This window comes from Hemicordylus capensis, chromosome 2 (assembly GCF_027244095.1).
Source record: "Hemicordylus capensis ecotype Gifberg chromosome 2, rHemCap1.1.pri, whole genome shotgun sequence".
Lineage (NCBI taxonomy): Eukaryota > Metazoa > Chordata > Lepidosauria > Squamata > Cordylidae > Hemicordylus > Hemicordylus capensis.
The window spans coordinates 386118968-386137598 of record NC_069658.1 but is presented as its reverse complement, the minus strand read 5'-3'; the positions used below and the strand labels follow the sequence as shown (position 1 = coordinate 386137598).

At 42.2% G+C, this 18631-nt stretch overlaps 1 non-coding gene across 1 annotated transcript; it reads left to right on the top strand.

The window, feature by feature from the left end:
* Positions 1-8319: 8319 nt before the first annotated feature.
* Positions 8320-8399, top strand: LOC128348439 (small nucleolar SNORD12/SNORD106). Its single transcript, XR_008318158.1, has one exon. It is a non-coding gene; the product is annotated as a small nucleolar SNORD12/SNORD106 (small nucleolar RNA).
* Positions 8400-18631: the final 10232 nt, after the last annotated feature.

Below are 18631 nucleotides of genomic sequence, written 5' to 3'. Positions count from 1 at the left end.
CAGGAATCCACCTTGTTTGTTTATTTTTTATTTTATTTTTTAACATATTTCTATACTGCCCAAAACTCATGTCTCTGAGTGGTTTACAACAAGCAAGCAAACAAAAACTTAAAACATTAATTAAAATAAATGACAATAGAACACGTAAAACAGTAGTTAAAACAAAATAAATGATATATAGTAAAAGTTAAAACATTATTATGCATTTCTCTATGTAAACCACTTGGGAACATTTGTCAAAAAGTGGTGTATAAATATTCTTAGTAGTAGCAGCAGTAGTAGTAGTGCTGGGTTGGGGAGTCTGAGATCCACATTATATTAGGCAAGGTGGAGAGGGAAAATTGAGTCACTGACAATGTGTAGCAGAGAGTAGACAATTTTCTTCTTGTCTTGTTGATAAGAAGCTGTTATGCTATTTATTTTGAAAACTTTATGCTGAAGATTCAGATTTGTTGGTGCTAGACCTCACTATTCTAAACATTGAAAGGCTTTAATCTTGAATGTTTGAGTTTATACTGAAATCAGTGGTGCTATTGACAACATGAACTGCCTCATGCACTTACATTAGCCGTACAGACAGAGCCACATTCACCCATGTGTACTTTAAATTTGCTAAGTATCTAGTATAGTGCACTTTATCAAATATTTTATTTCCTTCCTAGTGATTATGATGTCTGTGCCATCTCTTTTAAAGTTTAATGTTGAAACAATGCTGTGACTTGAGCGTGTTCTTTAAAATAGAGGGTGCTATGGTTTCAAAAACATTAACAACTTTTGTTGAAGCTGGTGAATTGACCTCATGTGGCATGTGCATGTGCGGTTGCTTCCTCATTTCCCCTTTTAAAAGCCCTTATGCTAACTATTTTTTAACCACAGGAAAGTTTAGCTTCAGGGCTTCTATGGGTTGACATTCTACATTCAATACAATTCCAGTGTGTATGTGCCCCAAAATCCTTGCTGAAGTGTCTATCTTTTCATAATTATTGTCAAATCCCGTCAAAAAAAGTTTTCAGTTGGTGACCTTTGTCATTTTATTGAGTTAAGCAATAGCTTAATTGGATAGCTTACTTATTATTTATTTGATTTATATACCACCCTTCCAAAAATAGCTCAGGGCAGTTTTGTTAGTAAGGCAGCAGTGCTATGCACACTTAAGTTGCTCTTGCTTACTCCTCGATCTGGCCAATTGCTGAGTCTGAGTCTGGACGGTGTTTGCTTCCCCTGAAGGAGGTGGTCCAAGGAGGGGGTCCTCTTGGACTCACGACTCCTGCTCGAGCAGCAGGTGAAGGCTGTGGCCAGAGGTGCCTTGCCCAGCTTTGGCTGGTCCACCAATTGCAGCCCTATCTTGACCGGCAGGCCCTGGCAACAATAATGCATGCCTTCGTCATCTCTCATCTGGATTACTGTAATATGCTCTACCTGGGGTTGCCTTTGAAAACAACCCAGAAGCTTCAGTTGGTCCAGAATGCAGCGACCCGCCTGCTTATAGGTGCTAGGAGATATGATAGTGTGACACCGCTCTTGCGTTCACTGCACTGATTACCTATTTGCTTCTGGGTCCAATTCAAAGTGCTGGTTCTCACCTTTAAAACCCTTCAGGGCTTAATACCTGCTTACCTGCAGGACTTCCTCTCCCAACCAGTTCTGTCCCAACCAGTTCTATCCTGTGAGATCTTCTCAGGTTGCCCTTCTTTGGTTCCCTGGTCTTAGAGAGGTCCATGGTACTAGGGCCCTTGGAAGGGCTTTCTCTGTTGCTACCCTTTCACTTTGGAATCTCCACTCCCCACCCCCAGATTCGGTCTGCCTCCTCCCTTTCAGTCTTCAAAACCTTATTGAAGACATTTCTTTTCCGCCAGGCGTTTGCCCATTTATTTATTTATTTATTGGTTTATTTATTCCCCCCACCTTTAAATCTCAGATGCTGTTCTTGTTTGTACAGTGCCCTGAGTCTGTGGATTGGGCAGTATATTAAATCTCCTAAATGAATGAATGAACAAGCCCATTCAATTCCTTCCGTTATATATATTCTGTTATATTCCTTCCATTAAACTTTAAAAGAGATCTTGGTAAAGTAGATCCTGTGCCCAGTTATGATTACTTCTGAGTAATCATGCAATAGGATGACTACACATTATCAGCTTTGAATAATCTAGCACAGAAGTAGCATTTCTCATGTTTACTATAACAGGGCATCTTTGGAAGATGTGGAGAGATGACACAAAAAGCTGATAGAGACAGCTAAATTAACCTTTAATCTTGTTTCCCTGCTTCTGACAGCATCCTGTAACCATGGAAGATCAAAGTTATAACAGAAAATCTGTTCCTGTTCTTCCCCTACCTCCCCATGATCACATGACTTCTTTGCTCCTTGCAAGCAAAGCAAAAATAAAAATGTAGGAAGTATTTAGACCTTATTTTGTCCTTCAAAAATAGATATTGCAAGATATTAGTAGTAAAGTAGATCCTGTACCCAGTTATGTACATATAATGATTATTTTTGGTTTGACAGCTGTGTGGAACTCAGCTCAGTAGTACAGCTTTAGAATTTTACTTTACACAGTACATTTGAGAGGTTAAAACATTTTAGTATATAAGTACAGGAAACATCTGACAGCTTAAAATGGGAAAGTGCTTATAGAAATAAATCATAATCTGACAAAGGAATGTACACACAACTGGAAAAAATCTACAGCAGAAAGTCCACAAGATGGATTGAATATACATCTTTATAAGATATACAGCCAGAATGGAAGATAAGTTATGAAAAGACTTCAAAGGGTCAGGCCTACAAATTGATATTCTCACTGGGCTTGGCACTAAATGAAGTGCTATGAGCACTGCGGTGTGTCAGTAAAATCTGACCCATCTTCAACAGAATCATGATAATTCATATACTACCATGCTGGAAATATAGAGGTTGACCTATCTGAAAAATAAACCTTTAATAACTTTGTTGGCTCTCTTGCAAACAGTCATTCAAACACATCTTACATTTTAACTGTCAGTGCAATGAAGGCAGCTTATGATCTGTCAAACCTTATCCTTTCTGGCTTCAGTATAACAACTTATTTAAAAATTTTGCAGCTATAAAACCAAGTTAATATGGGAGTAGCATATGTGAATAAAAGTAAATACTGTATTGGGAGTCAAATAGTTCTGTGTTATTACAAAAAAAATATTTTTATTAATTAGTAAATGAGCAGGCACTTTTCAGTGGTTCTAGATTCTAGTAATACAAATAAAAGGTAGAGAAAAAGAGGAAACAATGTCTTCAGATCCCATTTGGAGCAGCCTAGGAACCAGCCAGGGATAAAATGGGTGAGAGTTGATATGGGTGATAGTGGCCCATGTAGCAAGAGTGTGCTACTTTTAGATTGCTATGCCATCTTAGGATCTCGAGCAAGCATGAAGGTAGAGAACAGTATATTTCCTTATTCTATTTTGTTCATGTGTTCACTCTGCCTGCCTTCGTTTAACTTGAATATTTTCTAAAGTTAAATTCAGAATTGGCATATGCATAGTTTGCTACATTTTTCAGGGGTCCCCACCTTACAGGTTACTAAAATACACCAGCACACATGCACAATGATAGAATCACAGGGATATTCCGTGCTGTGGTTTAATCTATGCGCATATGTGCTAGCATACATTGATAATTTGTAATCAAGCAAAAGGGACAAAATATAAAAACTACTGTAAACGTCACACATGCAGTGGTCTAAAGAAAGTCCAGAAATCAAAAATGGGGAAATGGTGGTGTGGCAGAGTGATAATGGTTCAGCACTACATCCAGTAACAAGATAAGTTACGATCTTGTTAAGAAGTAAGATTTAGACATCCCCAAAATTTGGGGAGAAATTTGGATAGGGAGAATTTAATAATCATTCCTACATGCTTCTGGAAGGACAATAATTGCTTTTCAACCATGCAGACACATTGAGACTATTCACATGGGCGGACCAACCCAAGCTAGGGCAGCCCAGGCTGGGTTGGAAGCTGTGACTCATTTTTCCAGTCTCCAGAGATTCGCTCTGCTTGGAGCAGCATGGATCATGTGAGAACACGAGCCACGCACCACGCAGAAGAGGACTGATCGTCTGGGGGAAGGTAAGTTCAGTCTTGCCTTCCCTCCATGCTCTCCTCACCCACTGAAAATGGTCATGTGCACAACCTAATTGTCATTTTATAGGGCGGGTTCACACAGCCTCCTGTAAGTATTTACCAAGTAGATACGAGAGGAACCAGATTACAGGGGGCATGCAATTCTGTATCGAGTGTGTCTTTTGCCACTGTTGATGCACCCAGTTACTGACTCCCATCTTAGATTTTACTAACTTTGTTAAGTCAACTCCAATTCCTGGTCAAGTTGTGGGGAGAATCTAAGGTGGAAGTCAGTAACTGGGTACATCAGTGGTTTCACACAACACAACTGCTGGGAGTGTGTGCTCTCTGGTTCTTCTCGTTGTTTCCTGGTAAGTACTTGTGAAGCCATGTGAAGTGCCAGGAGGGTTTGTGCAAGGAGAGCAGGCTTAACCCGCTCTCCCCACACATGAGCAGTCTCCATGCCCTGGCTGGCTAGATCAGCCGCCCACACAACTACCGGCTCCATCATGGAGCCGGTGGGGGCTGCAGGGATTGGGGGGCACCAGGAGGATTTATACGGGGAGAGCGGGCTTAACCCGCTCTCCCTGCACACAAGCAGCCTCCAAGCCCTGGGCAGCTGGATCGGCCACTCACATGAATACTGGCTCCGTCACAGAGCCAGTGGGGGATTGGGGGCTGTGCGGCCCCCAGAAGTCCCAGAATGCACAGGTCATTCTGGGAGGACCCCCGGAATCAAGAGGCTGTTTGTAGCATCCCGGCCAGGGGTCTACTCGTGTTGCTGCACACCATAGTGGCACATGAGCAAATAAATGAGGTTAATGGAGCGCTTGCTCCGTTAACCCAATTTAAAGGGAGGGGGATTTAGGCGGGCTAGCTGCCTTGGAACCACTGGGCTTTCCCGCAAGCCCGATGGTTCCAAGAAGCACCAGGAAGCAGGCTGGGTTCTCTTAGTCCACTTTCTGGTGATCGTCAGAATAGCCTCACTGACTGTTTCAGGCTTTGATTTTCTCCTTGAATGTGTAAATAAGTTGAAAATGTTAAAAAGAGTTCATGGGATTATTATATCTGATTGTTTACCCCTGTTTAGGAGTTCAAAAATAGAGTGAGAGTACACAAGTACAGAGCTCAAAATGGAGCTGGGAATCCCACCCCCAGATCTGTCAATCATCTTCCTACCCAATCATCTTCACACAAGCCCAAGCACAGATGAAGAAGGCGGGGGTGCATTTAGAGCGCACGTGTCAGGACATCCTCCTTGGACATCCTGATTCTCCTCCCAGTGTGTCCCTTGATCACTTGTGGGGGCTGTTTGTCTGAATGGCTCCTAAATACACAGTCCAAATCCATGTTTTCTGAGCATGTGTTTAGGGGTCACTCAGATGAACAGCCCCAACACACAATCAAGGGATGTGCTGGGAGGACATCATGGAGGATGTCTCAATGGGCACTTGCCCTCTCTTTTTTCACATGTGCTGGGGCTGGTATCAATTGAATTGGCCCTATTTGCATTGAATATAATATAATAATAATATAATATAATAATAATGTGTGAATAACTGTATCTATGTACAGATATACATACAGATGTACACAGGGGTTTAGCAAGGTTGAAGTGGGCCCAGAGACAAGATTTTAACATGCCCTCCCTCACTGAAGCTCAGCTCATGAAGTAAAGAAATCTTAAATGAGGCTGAATAGTGGTAACAAAAAGCATAGTAAATTTTATTGCATCATCTATATATATCTATCTCCTATGTGCCACAACAGAACATCATCATAAATTATTTTTTAAAAGGTTTTGTAAATTGTGGACGATGCAAGTCATTTAATGGTACTAGAGAAAGACATGCTGTTCTGGTAGCTCCAGGTCTTAACACTCACATCAATTTCGGAGGATGAACACAACTGAAGGAAGCCCGGGCGGGTGCGTGGCTGGGGGAGTCAGTCATGTGACTTGCCTCTGCCCCCCCCCAAGGCAGCGGGCCCCCAGACAACTGTCTCCCCTTGCCCTATTATAGTTACGCCCCTGGATGTACATACGCTGTATACAGACTGTACATTGATAATGTACAGAGGGCGACGTACTCATTAGGATCAGAGAGTCAAGATCCGAGGAGTCGTCAGGAATATAAAAATGTGCCCATCCTAGCTTGTAAGGTACTAGATTACAGATGAACACAGCAGGTGAGAATTCTTACTCTCACAGTCTTAACAAGATAATTCCTCTCAAAGGGAAAAGAGGGATTATGTACACATATATCATGTGAATTCTGTAGGAGTGAGGTTCTGAAGTCTTGCATGACCTCTACAGAGGTAACTAATGTTATTGGCATTTGCTTATGTAAATGCAGTTTCCTATGTTTTGCTTAAATATTCAGTACTCTTGTGAGTTATTTTTCTGCCCCCAAATACTTCTTAAGGAAACGTATCTTAATTTAGCAATATTATTTTTTTGTTCTCATTGACAAAGACAGAAGACATTTTCACAAGTATACTTACAACACGCTGCTTACAAAAGTCAGAGAGCTTTTTCCAGCTATAATGTTCCTGAATGCCAAGTAAAACTTCATTTCATACTGATACGTGTATTCTTGTACCTTCCCAGCTCACCCATTGCTGAAGTCTGTATTTCTTAACTCATCTAAAAAGATAAAATTCCATAAGTTTTCTGTCAAATATGTGGAGTGAGAGACCTAAAAGTGAAATGTGACTTATTAATCACCTGCCAGAGTGCAGGTCTTTACAAAATGAAACCTGAGCTCAGATTTTGTATAAAGTAAACAAATTACTCCCTTCTGCTGATCAGTTGAAAAAGGTAAAAGCAATATTGAATTCTCAGCCACCTAAATTTTACATTGTTGTTGGAAGGTTTCTGGTTCCCTAGAAAAACAGTGTTTGCAATACAACCAGATATAAGCAGAATGCTGTTAGTGAATTACTTTTTTTAAAGACCCCCTATATAACTACAGTATTTCTATTAATCTAAAAGCTGCAGGAGGAAGGAATCATGTTGAAGAAGGATAATAGCAGAGGAAGTCGACCTTCTGCTTCTTCAGTATTATGACTTCAGACATCAGAAGGCATAACAAAGGTGCATTTTTCTAATGCCCAGCTGTGCCAACAAGCAATGAATGAGCAAGCCATAGTCAACAGAGCAAGTTCAGGATATTGCAGAGAATGAATCAAAGAGTGCAGGCACTGAGAAATTTGGGAGCTAGGTATGAAGTACCTCAGAACTGAAAAGGGATTATGGGATCAGAAATAAGAAATTCCAAAGGAGTGTGTGTGTGTTGGAGTGTGTATAAGTGTAAAAATTTTGAATCACCCCCTCAGAAACAGAGCTTGAAGCAGGGACAGCATCAGGTTGGCATTATTGGGCAACTGCTGAAGGTCCATGATGGCCCTCAGAATGGCCTACTGCTGATCCCTGAGCTACCTCTGTGCCCATAGCCTTTGTGAGAGTGGCAGGGGGTCACTACGCAGGTAGGAGGGGGTCCATGGAGGGCAGTTCTGAGGATCTTCTGAAACCTAGAACCAGCCCTAGCATAAAATGTACCTCAAAACAGTCATGCTATTCTCAATAGCTAAATACTAAATATCTATATTGTAGCCAAAGCAATTCTAATTAGCCTAGAAGTTTGGAAATGGGACATTTTTACACATAACAGTCAAAAACTGGGACATTAGGTTTAATGTCCTTACAACAGATCACCTCATAACAGAGCATTATCAGCTGTCTTTAAGGGCCTGTCTGTATGGACAAACATAATGTGTGAACAAAATTACCATGGAGAGAGTCAGCAGCCATTTCTGTTATGGTGACACTCTTGATCAGCCGCTGTAAATGCTGCAAACCATATCCTTGATCTCTCTGCTACGTACTACTATTATTTGTATGCCACTTTTTTGAGGAAAAAAGTTCTCAAAGAGTTCACAGGAAAAGAAGAAGGTTGTTCCACACCTCACAAAGGGCTCACAATCTAAAAAGAAACACAAGGCAGACACCAAAAACAGCCACAAAAGGAATGCTGTGCTGAGGCTGAATATGGCCAGTTCGTCTCCCGCTGCCAAATATAAAAGAATCACCACTTTGAAAGGGTTTGAGCGAGCCCTTAATCTGGGATCGTGTGTTTGCTGGGGCTACGTTCAGCCCCAGTGGACACAGAAATGGGCATCTAGAGCACCTGTCTCCTGGGGAATCCCCCAATGCATTGTGCATGTGTACATGATGACTCTAACTTTTTCCCCCATCAGATCGGCAATGCTGATTAAAAAAACTTGCATTGTGCACGTCACACAGTGCATTGTGGCATATCCAGAGGCCAGGACGTGTCATCCCAGCCTCTGGAGCCCTGCGCTGTGCCATCAGCACAGACGGTCTGGGAACATGGTCCTTGCTCCCAGCAACAGTGAAATGTCTGCAGGAAGGTAGTTTAAACAGCCTCACCCCACTCCAGGCTGCCTGCTGCCCCACCCGCCCAATCATGTGAACGACTTCCTTGTGTGTGAATCAGGCTCGTTTGGTCAAATTGACTGTTGATAGACTTTTGCATAAGAAAAGAAAAGCACCACCTCTTGTATTAGTCTCTAAACATTGGTGCCACTTTGATCTCCAAAAATATACCCAAACCCTTGCCAACACTTCTTGAGCAAATTTCTAAAAGCCATCACCCTTTGATGAATATGGAACCATTACATAATGAGAGAGAAGAATTAGGACAGCTGTCTTCATCTGATTGCACTGCTGTGCTGTCCCATCTTTATTGGGCAATTGCTTTACATGCATTATATTATCCGAGAGAGAACCTTCCCTGCTTGGTGTGTGGCTGATTTGGTGACACCTGAAAGTAAGAGAAAATAATGAATAACTTTCTATGAAAACATTCATACTGGCACCACAAAGTACAAATATTTCCACATTTACTGCAACTTCTGACATTCTTTCCAGAGCCACCCATTTCTTTTCAAAGTGCTTGGGCTCCTGTATAATCACTGCAGCTAAGTATCACTTAGAATCCACAAGTCTTGATATATGCAATGCAATATTGTTTTGTGGTTGGTGTTGCTTTATCTTTGTCACATTCTCCCAAGATAATACTGGAAGAATATAATTCTTTGCATCCTTCTTTACAAGACACAACAGTTCTCTCCAACTCTGTATTGAGGCATAAGAGATAGTGACATTTCTATTTTTTCAAAGTAAACATTGCCAACATTGTATTTTTATCATTTGACGGTTGGGCAGGGGGCATTTGCTAGTTCCCCCATTTTAATTTCTTTTTCTAAGAAAAGGTGAAAAGACATTGAAGCTCTTCTCATGATCAGTGAGGAGAGCTTCTTCTGGGTCTGCGGGGAGAGCGGGCTATGCTCAATCACCCTGCAGACAATCAAACGGCAGCCCTGGTCAACCGGATCGGCCACTCATACAACTCCCGGCTCCGTCACATCCCCACAGTGGGGGCTGTGGGGATCGGGGGCTGTGCGGACCCCGGAAGTTCCAGGATGCTCCCGGTTGGGGGTCTACTCATATGTCACCGCATGCCGCGGCAACACACAAACAAAAAGATGAGGTCAACGAAATGCTCGATCTGTTAACCTCATCCAAGGGGAGGGGTACTTAGTGAGGTTTGCTGCCAGGAACCGCGTGGCTCCTGTTGTAGCACACAATCGCCCCAAAGCGGGCTAGGCTCTCTTAGCCCGCTTTTGGGCGATTGTGAAAACAGCCTCATTATCTCTGGGTTTACTCCTAATTCTGTATTCCATTAATGCAATTATATGTCAACCATGAACCTGATCTTATGCACGTTTACTCATGTAAGACCCAATTATGTTCAGTCTTGGAAAAGTGTGCATAGGATTGCAATTGAGCTGGCCTCCATAGATATCGGATGCAAGCATTTGTGCAGATAAATGCAAAAACCATGCAACCCATAATAAACATTACCAGTTAATTTGCCAGCATATCCTCATGGGTCACATGATGGCTTGAGACAGCAAGTTATTTGCTTCTAAATAATTAGTTGTCTTGGCTGTGCTGGTGGAAGACCTTGCTATTTGCAGGCCCAGCACTCATGGTTTTGCATATCTGCGGTCGGGTAATTAGCACCCAACCTCAGTATATGCGGGTGGGGGGGAGCAAAGAAAAAAGGGTTAAACCCACGTATCCGCAGGTTGGGGTGGCCAGAAATGACCTCGGAGGTCATTTCCAGCCTCCATTTTGACTGCTGGACAGATCAGGAGCCATTTTATGGTTCAAAATGGAGGGGAAACGTGATTTTGGCTGCTTTTTGGCCCCGTGGACAATGGTGAAGCACAGTAGGGTATGGTAGGAACATAGGAAACTGAGTCAGACCATTGGTCTATCTTGCTCAGTATTGTCTTCACAGACTGGCAGCGGCTTCTCCAAGGTTGCAGGCAGGAATCTCTCTCAGCCCTATCTTGCACATGTTCAGAAGCAACCTTCAGATGTTGTAACATTTGAAATTAAGCTATTAGAGTAGGGCACCTTGAAAGGCCATTTGGGGGTGATTGGGCATGATTGGGAGGGGACAGGACAACCTGCCATTTTTGGCATCCAGGAACCTAACCCACCAATTCCCATTGCCCTAATGCCTCGTTATTCATGGATTTGCTATATGCAGGGGCCCCAATGGAACAGAACCCTCATGAATAATGGAGTTATCCTGTATTTGCAATGTCTTATTGGAGGGTAAAATAGTGACTTGAAGGTGTACATATAGCCCTGATATGCACTTAGAAGAGAACACCTTAATTATGGGTGGATGTGATTGGATGCAAATATATTTAATTATCAGCATTCCAGAGCCTCAGCCCTCACTGGTTTATTAGACAGTCTAATACCATATTCTACTTGCATCTAATTCCTTCATTTAATTAGAAGTGAATTACATTAGGTGCAACCTGTAGCTTGGGACGTTAGTTTCCATATCCCCCGATTGCTGATTCATCTTGCACTCTTGCCTTTGAAATGTATTCAGGAATCCTTTAATCTCTCTTTCTCAATGGGGCATTATTTAATAGGCCATGTACCATGGCACTACCATCCTTCACCACCACTCCCTCATGCCTTATTTAGGAAATACCTTTGAATAAGTCATTGAGTTTTGCATGAAATTAAAACACAGCTGATAGCATGCTAGCTGCACCTTTAAGGATCCTGTTGCTGATGCCATTTCTTCTAAGGGTATTTTCAAAGAAAGATGTTTGCACATACCTTTTTAAAATCACCCATTTCTATTTCAATAGTGACTTTATCATTAATTACTTTGTTTCTGTTGGTATGCATGGTTCATAGTTATTTAACCAGTTCTCTCACCCCAAGTTTGGTTTAAATGCACAGTTCACCCAAAAGGATGATATACTCCCCTGTAGAGATGGAGTAAGAGAATATGAAGGGATGCTGGAATGAAAATACAATTTCACCCAGCTATTTGGGGAAATGGTGAAAATTAATTCGAGCCAAGTGCCTCCCAACCCTGGCCTGAAGGTTACTCTAATAGCTTAATTTCAAATGTTACAACATCTGAAGGTTGCTTCTGAACATGTGCAAAAGACGTTTCTGTAACCCATCCAGAATTAGAAGTAAAGGCTTCTCAGGCAGAGAGTCCCTATCAAGAAATGTCCCTATCTTTAATTCCTTACACAGGAGTAAGCCCCACTGAATTCAGAGGGACTTGTTTCTGAGTAAACATGCATAGGACTGATCTTCTGGATGGATATACCTGAGAGTTCTGCAAGCTTGTAGCAATAATTGAAACAACGCACACTGAAAAAGTAAAAGGACTTCAGAGGTGTGTGCAGCACAGCAAAAAACCTGCAATAAATGTATTTTGTGAGAAGCTGAGAAATACAGGTTGGATTCACCTTTTATAGATAGTACAGGCAGTACTTCTGTATGACACATGGATACAGGGAGAAACATAGTAGGACCAAAGGACATCCTAACATGGAAAGATGAATGGTCCTATGTGTTGAAGTTCCATGCTGTAAACTGCAACACATCATCACAATAGAAAGGAATGCAGCTGTGAAACTCTGTGTTAATGCAAGTCTCCAATGTTCAGAGACTAAGGAGCTGGATGGTAACATAATATTACTGAATTCCCTTTATAGCAATGAAAATTGTGACGAAGGAAACCAGATTTGGCAATACTTGGAAAACAGAAATCAGCAACGTTTCTGATTCTTAGAAATCAAGGCTTGGATTACCTTGCAGGCAAATATGTCTACAGTTACAAAGGATAAGACTTTCTTATGCTGGTAACCAGTACTCATAGTCACTATTAGGGCTGCCAGGACCAGATGGTGAAAAAAATCTGTATCTACAAATCTTCTGCTTGTTTTCCCGAAAGTAAGACCTAGCAGTAATTTCTGATGTACCGCTAATTGCCCTAGTGCATTTTGGGGGGCTAAAATTAATATAAGACACTGTCTTATTTTTGGGGAAACACGGTATCACCAAAAAAGTGGAAATGGAGGATGTTTTTCACCAAAAAGGTCTCCAAAAAGGCTCCATTTAGCATAAAATGTGTATATGTTTAGTGGTATTATATATGCATGTTTTGATAAAAAATGAATCATTTGAAAATAAATATAGGTCTCTACAACTATAAACATTTATATACAGCTTCTCAGCAGAAGGTTTCACAGCAGTTTTCACAGAAAAATCAATAAGATATTCTCCTATCCCCAAAGAGCTCAGTCTAAAAAGAAATGCAAGGTAACACCAGCATCAGCCATTGAAGAATTTTTTTGCCAGTTGCCCTATTCCTCTATATTAACTGCATATAGCTATTCAGCTAATACCAATACACATCCCCATTCAACCTCCAAGGAGCCTAGGTTTTAAGGGTATGGATCCAGAATGACTTTCATTTTAGAAGGGCTCTATCGTATCACCCCCAGCAGGCTTGATCTTTTCAATACACCAAAATTGCAATGGTCTGCTAGTGGTTATGTTCCAAAAAATGTTTAACCATTGGGGCCCATGCCCTACCTTTACATATACAACTCCCATGCTTTATAATGTGAGACCTAATCCACCTAGAGGTCATACCCACATACATAAGAGAACACTGACACCTGATGACATCTATAACTTTCTACTAAAGGTAAAGTGTGCGGTCAAGTCAATTTCGACTCCTGGCACCCACAGAGCCCTGTGGTTTCCATGTAAACAAATCTTGCAATTGATATTCTTTGGAGTGTTTAGGATTACAAAAACCTTAACATTTAACACAGTTCTTATAAACAGTACAGCTCTGTGGAAGAATAACTGCCTATCCCACTTTTGTGACACCACATGTGGAGGAATTTCAGATACTACCAGCCCCATGACATCAGTTCTTTACTGTTGCCACCAAGAAGACTTTTATTTTGTTGGGTCTACTACAACAGCCCTTAGGTAAAGTGTGCCGTCAAGTCGATTTCAACTCCTGGCACCCACAGAGCCCTGTGGTTTTCTTTTAGTAGAATACAGGAGAGGTTTACCATTGTCTCCTCCTGCGCAGTGTGAGATGATGCCTTTCAGCATCTTCCTATATTGCTGCTGCCCAATATAGTACCAGTGGGGATTCGAACTGGCAACCTTCTGCTTGTTAGTCAAGCATTTCCCCACTGTGCCATTAGGTGGCTTCTTACAAAAGCACTTCCACCTTTGCAAAAAGATACCAAAATCTCAGTAGAGTGGAAAGGCTTATAGGCTTGAGGTAGAGACAACCCCTTCTAATCTTTAGATGTAACAAAGTTTACTTTGGAAAAATATTAGTCAATTTAAAACATTAGCTTTGTGGTTTCTTTATACAGCACAAACATAGAAAACAAAACAGTTACCATATGAGCATAAAGGAGAAAAGAAAAGGTTGGAAAAAAGCATCCAACTCAACCATTCTAAACTGGTCCCTAATACAGAGTCCTCTGCAGTTACCTTCCTTTGTCAGCAACTTGATGGGGCTATTCCCACGATCAGGCAAAATCAGGCTAGGGGAGCCTAGCCCAATTTTGCCTGATCGTGGGAGCCACTGGTTTGCGATCGTGGGAGCCACTGGTTTGCGAGCGTGCCGCAAACCCGTTTTTTTTAAATCGTGAGTAGCCGTGGCGTGGCTCCACGCCGCGGCTACTCATGAGGAGACCTCTGGAGGGGAGGCGAAAAGCTGCCTCCCGGCTCCAAGGGTCTCGCCAGCATGCCCTGCATGCTTGCGCAGGGCATGCTGGAGCTTCCGGGGGCCGATCAGCCCCCGCTCCCCCCCCAGCCCCCACCAGCTCCATCATGGAGCCAGCAATCATGTGGGCGGGCAATCTGGCCGCCCAGGGCTCCTGCACTGATCGTCTGTGGGGAGAGCAGGCTTAGCCCGCTCTCCCCGCTGTGCTTCCCAAACTGAGTCTCACTGATCATGAGGCCCAGCTCGGTTTGTTTCTGGCACAGCCTCAGTTCCTGATCACCTTTACAGACTTGGGGCCAATCCTATTTACAACAATACTGAGGTTTGTGTGCCCTCATTCCTTCACAAGCCTCCACAAAAATATTGGCCTGTTGGGATCTGTGCATCAGGAGTATTTAATGTCTGTATTAGTAGCATTAGACTGCTGTAAGGCTGGCACTGTGCACCAGCATGTCTTGTAGATTAACACTGCATTTACTAGCAAACAGAGGCTTATTCACACACCTTGGTATATTTTGTAATAGGTGCCAATGTTGACAAATCATCTCCTCAGTCACAGGGGAATGTGCATCATATGTTAAGGGGATAGGGTTGCCAACTGTCCTTCATTACACAGGACATCCCTCCTTTCAGGGATGAAATGTTGCAGCTTCTTATTTTGAGAAGTTTTTGGTTGAAAAGTGGTATAACTCAAATATGTTCTAAATAATAAAAATGCTGGCACTATTAAATAGCACATAATTCAATTACATATACACAGGGGTGTAGCAAGGTTGGAGTGGGCCCAGAGACAAGATTTTAAAATGGGCCCCCCACTCACTGAAGCTCAGCTCATGAAGTAAAGAAATCTTAAATGAGGCTGAATAGTGGTAACAAAAAGCATAGTAATATATATACCTATGTGCCATAGAACATCATCCTAAATTATTTTTTAAAAGGTTCTGTAAATTGTGGACGATGCAAGTCATTTAATGGTACTAGAGAAAGACATGCTGTTCTGGTAGCTCCAGGTCTTAACACTCACATCAGTTTCGGAGGATGAATACAACTGAAGGAAGCCCAGGCGGGTGCATGGCTGGGGGAGTCAGTCATGTGACTTGCCTCTGGGGGGGGCCCCCAAGGCAGTGGGCCCCCAGACAACTGTCTCCCCTTGCCCTATTGTAGTTACGCCCCTGCATATACACCAATTATACTCAGGCTCTTGATTACCACTGCAGACACCTGCTGCCCGCCCCACCAAGCCAGCTTCCCCAGCCAGCCCCAACCCAAACTTTTGTCCCTCATTCTGGCAATGAAATAATTGTTGTAATTCCAATCTAGTTTTAAATGTATCATGACGAGGGGCTGAAACAAAAGACGTCCCTCTTTCTAGTGCCCTCTTCTTCAGATTAGAGACTTGGTATTTCAGCAGGTTCACTACTGAGTTATTGTCCAGGTTCTCTGTAATATCTTTGTGCTCTTGTACCCTGTTTGTACTCCAAGGTGTGTTGTTGTAATCCCTAGTCTTCGACGACCCTAAAAAAGGCCTAAGTGTTCTGTTACTAGTAGAAGGGGATATATATTTGTTGTATAGCTGCTTCCTTCACAAACACAAAATAATCTTATGTAGATTTAACTAAGAGTTTATTCAGAAACAACTCCATTTTTTCCTTCTCCTTTTCCTTCCCTTTTTCTTTCTGGCTCCTCCCCCACATTCTCTACAGGATCCCTATTGGGACAAACTTCTACACAACAAAACATAAAAGATACTAGAAGTCAAATCACTTAGTAAAGATTATACCCTTTAAAGAACAGTGACATCTGCAACCCTATGCACTTCCTAGCTGGACTTGCAGCACTGTCAATAGCTGCTGTACCATTGCAGGTATGGCTTGGTGGTATGTATTGAATGTGAATCTAGCAGTGCAGACCTTCCACCAGGTGAACCTATTTTAACAAAGAAGTGAGCAGGTTTCTCACAAATACGTACATAGGCTGCTGTTGTGTACTTAACTGACAGCTGGTTAAAGCACTCCTGCCATTTCTGGACCTGAAGCTTAGGACACCTTTCAATCCATGTTCAGCCGTGTATAGGATCCTTATGTGTCCTTGAGCAAATCAGTGCTACAGGGACTCAGTTCTCCATTTACAGAACAGAACAACTCCCACATTCTGCTGTGAAGTCAAAGAACATAAACAGTTTAATCCTTAGAGAAAGAAGCTATTGCCAGCGTAACCAGGAAAAGGCATTAATACCAGCATAACCAGCTCATAAGCAAACTGTTTATGAGCATATCTGCAGGGGCACCAGTCTAACCACATGGATAATCTGATGAACACAGATCTTGTTTGGCAGATTTTATCTCTCCTGCTTTATTCCAACATACATATTGATAATAGTTGCTGGCATCATAACTGGAAGGGTGGTGAAAGCAAGCAGAAATGGCCAGGTACTCTGTACCAGCACAAGGCCTAGGAGCAGTATGGCAGCACTTTCCCAAACTCTACTTAAAACAAAAACAAACAAAAACTTGGACCGTGTCCCCAGCATGTTGCCTAGGAATGTAAAGCCTATGCTTAATTTCTAAAAAGAGAACTGTCAAAGCCCAGGCTGGCATCTTCCCCAGAAGGGAGGCTTTCTCCATTCTGAATGTGTGTGGGGAAAGCTGCAGCCCTGGAGAGGGAGTTGCACTCTGGAGCTTTCCAGATTAGACCCTGCAACAGGGTCACACTGTATCATAGAAGTGTGCTTCCACACCTCCTGTGTTGTGACACCACAGACCCTACGCAGACAGCAGGGTGCCGTTCACATTTCCAATGCCTTGTTTCGAATTTAATCGCTGCAATATAGAGCTAGGATGTCGTATATCCGGTGTAAGAAAGTTGTTTTCCCCCCGGGTTGTTAGTTTCCGCGAGACTGCTCCCCCTGCTGTTTACGTTTCAAATGCAACCTGCCTGAACAGAGGCATTTGGCTGCTGTTGAGCAGCTAGACTGGAAAGCGCCTCTATACATGCCTGCCTTGTATGACTTAATATCTGTTTCTTCCGAGAAGTGGCACAGCCAGAGATAGGAGAGGGTGGTACTAAATGGGCATGCTTAAAGAAGGAGGGGTGGGACTCCAAGATCTGCAAGAGATTATTTCTGCTTATGTCAATGGATTGGAATCTCTGGACACTTTGTGTTTGGTTAAGGGTGAGAATTGGGGGACTTATGACAACTGTCAGTGATTACATCTGAATTTAAACAAAACAATACATTTAAAGAAAATTTAAATTAACAACATGGTCCCCAGACGGAAGATGCTTCCATACCCATGTTATAAATTAACACATAAATGAGCTATGGGCTGATTCCTCCTCTGAGAGATCAGGCAACGTGAGCATTCTATGAACCAGGAATCTTAGAACTGTTGTAAGTTCCAACCATATGTTCCAATGTTATTGGACTGGTAGCTAGGAACTAGGAAATCCCTATGCAACAGAGATTGTCATTCGCACCCTATGCCCATGATCTCAGAGGAGAAAGTCAATTGTGTGAGCTGGTTCCTGCTCTGTAGTTCATCAGAACTAGTATTCCTTTAAAGACCCCTTTACAAGCCTGGTGGTACTGTAAATGCTTGTGAAACACACACTAGCACATTCAGTTTGGAGGTTATGTTCCCATAGTGCTTATGATGGAGAAGGTTTCCTGCAACTGTATTACCATCCATTTGTGGATTTTCCCCCCATGTTAATTTTGTTTTGCAAATTAGGGTTTTGTTTGAACAAACCAAATCAGTTGATTGCAAAGTTCCAATGTGGTTACAGTAATTATATAAAATGATGATGCAGTAGCTGAAAACATCTAATTACTGTGTAGAAACAATACTAAGCATTATCATTCTGAGATTAAATATTGCAAAATTCTGTATTTTCTTAGGCACGTACTGTAATGTGAGCTTGCATTCTCAAGATCCTAATTTTCCTTATGAATTTTTTTTAAATTCCCAGAACAGAAGATTCTAGTTATAAGAAGTGCAGAGAGAAAGAAAGAACAAAAAAGTACTGGGCTTTCCTATTCATCTCAAGATTATCTCTGTAGTTACTGACCAGTTTTGTTTCATGACAGTATTAAGAATCCATTTATAATAGGTTAATGTAAGGTGATTTATTACCTACTGTATATCAGCCTTTGTCAGTTCCATGTGCAACAGACCCTCCTCACCTCACACTGTACATAGTGACTCCAAGTAATTTCAGAAATTCTATGGCTGATCAAATACCATTCCCGCATTTCTGAGGCGCTCATTAATATTCAGCCACTAGTAAAGCTAAGGAGAGCAGAGTCTGAGCCATCTTTGGCGGGGGGGAGGGGGGACCCTTGATTT